The 6322-nt window shown below is 33.0% G+C and overlaps 1 pseudogene; it reads left to right on the top strand.

Moving 5' to 3' along the window:
• Positions 1–2957: 2957 nt before the first annotated feature.
• LOC138815766 (U6 spliceosomal RNA) lies at positions 2958–3057 on the top strand (annotated as a pseudogene).
• Positions 3058–6322: the final 3265 nt, after the last annotated feature.

Raw genomic sequence — 6322 nt, 5'->3', positions numbered from 1 at the left:
CTCCTGGATCAGAGTCACTCCTTCTATCAATCTGAACCAACCCTTTCTCCAAGATTCATTTCAGATTTACCGCTTCCTTTATTACATGTGTACATTGAGTATTCTAGCTTTACTTGCCCATTTTTGTATTTTTCATTCATTCTATTTCTTTACTATTGTTCCTCTCTGGTTTCAATTTCCTGATATTCATTCTGTTAAACTGCCTGTTAATTCTTTGAAAGGTTTACATACATTCCGTGGAGTTTCAATCCCACATATACTTGAACTGATGTCAGCTTATATTTCCATAATTAATTCATCTGCAATAACAAATTTGCAAGACTGGAGATGTGAAGCACTTAGACATGATTTTATTCTCATTCATTTGGAAGATTAACCTTTAGTCAGCAAGAAAGTTTAAAAATGACTTAGAATGTATTCCTAACTACTAGTTTTTATAAATGGCTTTGTACAATATATGTGATTATTTTATTTTACATAGGATAATATTTTGTACTACCTATAAGTTTTGGAAAAAGAAGAAAACTAAAATTTACTAGTGTAGAGGAATATGATAATAAAAGAAGACATATTTTATGTTTGTCACATCTCTGATCAGTACCCATATGCAAGACTTAAAGTCATATTTCTTACTATGTTAGACAGATAGGGAAAACATAAAACAACACATGATAAGGCAACTCTTAGTGACTTTTTACAAGGTACGTTTTTATGTGATGAAATTTACTTTATTACCTAATATTTGGGTTTGAAATATGGGAGGCTGATCTATTTAACATATTTCTGGAAGGCACCTACTGAACAACACTAATTGTGGGGGTATTCTTTCTACACTTTAATGAATGAATTTGTTTGGTATTAGTGCTGGGTAAGTAAATCAACTCTATTGTAACTTGCTTCCTACACTTGAAAACCTTGTAATGTCACTATCATCTACTTGTCAAGTGTTATTTTGGCAAATGTGATTTTAAATAGTTTATTTGAAAATTCATATACTTTCAGGAGATTAAATGTAGGTTATCATTGGTTTGAGAATGACATTTTATACTACAGAACCTAGTTTTCTGAAGTACCAGTGTTTTGAAGCACTAAGGATCTTCTTAATGGTTTTCTAAATTATATTTGACCTCTAAATCAAGTTTTCCTAGCCTTGGTAGAACAATTATGGATCTATCATTCCAGAAACTATTTTTTGGCCAACTTTTGCTGCACTGAAATCTTTCATTAATCATTAGGAGAGGGTTATTAAAAATAATCTTGTTCATTTGTGATTTTGTTCACTCATATGGCCTGGTCATCTGTAAATTGAAAGTTTGAACTACAGTACTTTCTCTCTTATTTAGTGATCTCATCTTTCATTTCAAGTTTCATTGCATTTCACAGTTGATTACTGCTAATTCCTATAAGGAATTGGGGCCTTGAAATATATTATAGGACATGAGAAATTGAGATTAGTCTTCAATTACTTTCTGTTGGCATGTTGCATGGGCCTAGGTTAGAAGTCTTGCCCTTGTTATCTGATGATGCAGATAACTTGAACCTGTTATCCTAGGACCCGTGGGTCCTGCAGAAGAATAATAGCTTTTAGACATTATATCAGCAAAATTTGGGTATAATCAGTAAGAATGCTTCAGAAATATGGAGAAAAACCCTTTGGGACCAGCGAGTTAAAACAATAAACAGAGCATCAGAATAAAATCCCTTATACATTAGCGGAAAACAATACTGTTATTTTACCATGTGAATTCAGAAGACAACAAACACTTAGAAGGTATCACAAGTTTATACCGAAGACATTGCATTGATACTTTTTATATTCTAATTTATATTCTAAACCTAATTATTTATATTCCAATCTATTTATGAGAATAATTGTCAATATATTTGTCAAACTATCAATTCTAATAAGATTCACTGTGTGAAATTTAAAATCAGTACATATAAATATAAAATATATAAGTATATATAATATAAAAATTGTTTTGCATTGTTCTGTTGTGGTTAGAGTATTAAAGGCAACTTTAGTATTATTCCATTATCTCTACCTCAGTTTTTGGTAGAGTTAGACTTAAAGCTTTACCATTTGTTGATTTACAGCCTAGAGGCAAGAGGAAACACTGTGATTAAAACATTACCAATTTAAGGCCTAATATCGAGGAGAAACGTATGGACTTCTCCAGGAGCTCTGGACATATTTGGTGATAGAAAGTCCGTAGTGTAAGTTCCTGCCTGGTTGGATGATAGACAGGAAAGGACAGTAGGTAATCATGCATATGAACAATTTTTTCACCTTCTTGGCTTTAGCTACTTTTGAAATGATAAGTATAGTAAACAATTATATTTTGATAAAATACCTTCTATTCTGAACAATTCTGACAGAACTGTTCATCTCTCTATGATCTCTTGTAACTAAGGTTAGTTTTGTTCCAGTAGACAATCTATGCTGTCAGGGTAAGATATTCTGATTGTTCTGTTCCTACATGGAAGAAGGGTAAAGGGTCAGCTAGACATTTGTGCCAGCAAGACCTCATTTGGGAAATTTTAAGTTGCACAAGTTAAGAAGTAGCTCTTAAGCAAGGCTTACTTTGAATCCATTAGCTCCACAAAGCTAACTCAGTTGTGATAAATAAATACTTGAAAAGCAATCACCTTTGGACTTAGCTGTAAAGGCTTCAAAGTATGATCAAATTTAAAATGAAGAAGACAAAATAGTCATTGACAAAAAATTGCAAATAAAATAAAATTAAATTGAATTAAAAATAAAATTAAAAATAAAATTGCAAATGTGAGCAATTTACCAAACAATGGGTTTTTTCCCATTATACAAAGAATTTTAGAGAAATAAGATCAATAGCATATTTAGGAACAATAAGGGTTCCTAGTTATAAATATTCAACCATGGATATATGCCTGTAGGAAGATTCCATCATTAAGTACTTAAATTTAGAGGATACTACATGTTTCAGCAGCAGGTCTACCCAAATTACAACAATACAGAGATTAACATGGCACTTGCAGAAGGATGATATGAAAATTTGTGAAGTATTCCATATTTTTCATTCTTCAAATGCAAGAAATGAAAAACAGTTATTAAAAAGTTGATTACAAAAACACAAGTGTAACAAGACCAGTAATTCATAGAATTAAAGGTTAGTTTGACATCAGTATATTAAATCTTCACCTGAGAAAGGCCTTTACTTATCATAACCTTTAAAAAACTTGAAATTAGTTAACATTGTCATTTTATCCCAAAGAAATAAAAAAATACAAGGACCTAGGAAAAAAGGAATCTTAAATTTTTCTATATGGAATGCAATCTGAAAGGACATATTAATGAACATATACATTATATAACAATGTAGAATTCAAATTATTATATGTAGGAGCGAATTAAATAGATTATGGACATTATACAAACATAGATATGCTTTTTTCAGAAAAGTGCCACGAACATCTATAGTGTCTATACTATTCTTTTCAAAATATGTTAAAATTATTTCTGATTTAAAAAAATCACAAACTGTCTTGAAATCATTATAGATGTATACAAACAACTCTTGAATACATTTTGACATCAAAGTCAGACAATTCACTTGGAAGAATACCATGGAATCCATGAATTTTTAAAGTAAGATATTGCTGTTGCTTTGTATTGTGAAAAAAATTGTAGGGACACAAAGGATGGACTGGCATTTTTGAAATTCAATACACTTAACCATATCATTACAACTTAGGAGAACAATATGTACAGTCTTCCACAACTTCAAAGAGGTAGTAATACTTACTTATCCTTTGAAAAATATCAAATGCAGTTTCTTCCAAGTTGTTCTTCAGACCTGGTTTCATATAATGGTTCCACAGAAGGAGATACAGCATATCGTTGTTATTTCTATTCCCAGCAGCGAGATGCAAGGGGGTCAAGAGACTTTTAGTTTGGGGACTGGTATCTGCATCATGATGAATTAAGAAAGAAGCCACTCTGGTATTATTCCACATATAATCACTGTGCAGGTGTGTCTAGCCATTCAGAATTATTGCATGAATATCTGCCTTAAGCTACCAATTCATGGACAATGTCTAAGTGTCCACTCAAGGCTTCCCGATGAAGAGGGTTATACTCATCCTCATCCCTAGTATTCATCTGGGTGGCCTTTTTGGAAAGTAGTCTCCACACCATAGTAAGCTGAATAATTTCAGGATCCAAAAGATGAAATTTCCTTGGGTCCTACTCCATTTTTTTCTTGCAATTGATACTATTCCTCACTTTTTCATCTTACTTCCTGTCTTTATCAGAATTGCCTAACCAGAGACTTTGAGTGTCAGGGGGAATGAGATGTCCATGTTTTTCCCCAATAGTTCACATTGGTTGAACTGGTCAGACAAATCTGGTGAATTTTCTGCATATATTTATTCACCATGATTTATTTATTTTATCTTTTTCCATTTTTACTACTCGAAATTATTCTAACTGGAGAGTAGGGAATTTAGAGAGAGCAGAGGAAAGATTTTCCTCAATATTCAAAGGTACAGACTGAAAATGAGGACCAGTGGTGTCTTCACGTGCAGCTTATTCTAGGAATGAGAAAATAGGAAACAATGCCTTCTATGTAAATGATTTGGGAAATACAATGTTATAGTGTGAGAGAACTCACTATTCAACATATGGGCTTAAAGAGCTTTCTAATAGCTTTCTAATTTTAGTATTTAACATTCGAAAAAATGTATAATGCAATAGTAAAATAGAAGTCCTTTGTATGACTACCTAAATTCTTGTTTTTTTAAAGATATTTGTTGTCATCTAAAAATACGCCTATCTATTGTCTTCAGGTGATTTTGATGATTGAAGATGCTTAATGAGAAGTCAAAATGTATTAGTAGTCCTTTGCTATCAATTAAATTTCACTTTTTCTTCTTGGAGGATATAATGATCAAAGCAAGCAATCAGCAAGCAATCGTTCAGAATCATGCTTCCAGTGCAAGTGAATCACCAGTAAGTAATCCTCGATACCATTATCCACAAAGATTTGTCACAGATACAATCACCCTGCCCTCTCTAGCTGCTTTCCTAGCCTGGACCTATTCCTTCATTGTACAGGAAAAGTGTGATTCAATTGATTTCAGTCATATCTGTTAGTAGAATTATCAAGTATTTAGATTCTTTTTTTTAAAATTAGCTGTGGGGCATGAACTCTGGGCCAGGGCACTATCCTTGAGCTCTTCAAATCAAGGCAAGCACTCTACCACTTGAGCCACAAAACCACTTCTGGATGGTTCTGTTTATGTAGTGCTGATTTGGGAAATGGTAGAGCAGAAAGTGAAATGATGCAACCAAAAATATAAAAACAAAATAAATTAGGATAATTATGGAGCAATCATATTGTCTATGAGAACCATGAAAGAGAGAGAGGAAAATAGATCCAGATGTGCAATGACCTAGCTAGCCACAAAATCCATGCTTCTAATCAATTTACAGAGCAAACAATTTTTTTATTTTTTAAAAGAGATAGAAATAGAATATATGTATTTACTTGAAATTAGTAAATAAATTTTTAGTAGCCTACATAAAGAGTCAGAGCTTTGACCAAATTACAGACAAGAATCTTAAACCTTGGGCTAGGATGGTGGCTCAGTGGTAGAGTGCTTGCCTTGCAGCTTACTACAGTGCGGAGAATACTTTCCAAAAAGGCCACTCATATGAATAATAGGGATGAGGATGAGTAAACCCCTTTTCATTGGGAAGCCCAGAGTGGACACCTAGATATTGTCCATGAGTTGGTAGCTCAAGGCAGATATTCATGCAATAACTCTGAATGGCTGGACACCCATTCACAGTGCTTATATGTGGAATATATTGCAACAGCACACACACACACACACACACACACACACACACACACACATCATCATCATCATCATCATCAAATTTCTTCGTAAGTATTTTTTGCGTATGGTCTTAAGAATAAATTTACATTATTAACTTGAATTTCTGACAGGACAATATCATCACTGTACATCTTGGTTGTATGCTCTCAGTTTTAAATTACTATTTAAGTATGTGCATTAGATAAGTATAGAGAAAAGTAGGAGCCACTCCGGTGGCTCAGGTCTTTAATCCTAGCTAATCAAAAAGATGAAATCTGATGATTGTGCTTTGAAACCAGACCGAGAAAAAAAAGTCCATTAGATTCTGATTTGAAAGTAACCACAAAAGCTTGAAATGGAGCTGTAGGATAAGCATTAAATTGCTAGCCTTGAGAAAACTAAAACAAAAAAAAAACACATTCTGGAACAGAGTCAGGCCCTGAGTTCAAGCTCTAGTATA

The sequence above is a fragment of the Dipodomys merriami genome, unplaced genomic scaffold (assembly GCF_024711535.1).
Source record: "Dipodomys merriami isolate MVZ:Mamm:240054 unplaced genomic scaffold, mDipMer1.0.p SCAF_668, whole genome shotgun sequence".
Lineage (NCBI taxonomy): Eukaryota > Metazoa > Chordata > Mammalia > Rodentia > Heteromyidae > Dipodomys > Dipodomys merriami.
The sequence above is the reverse complement of the archived record's forward strand: the minus strand, read 5'-3'. Positions and strand labels throughout refer to the sequence as shown.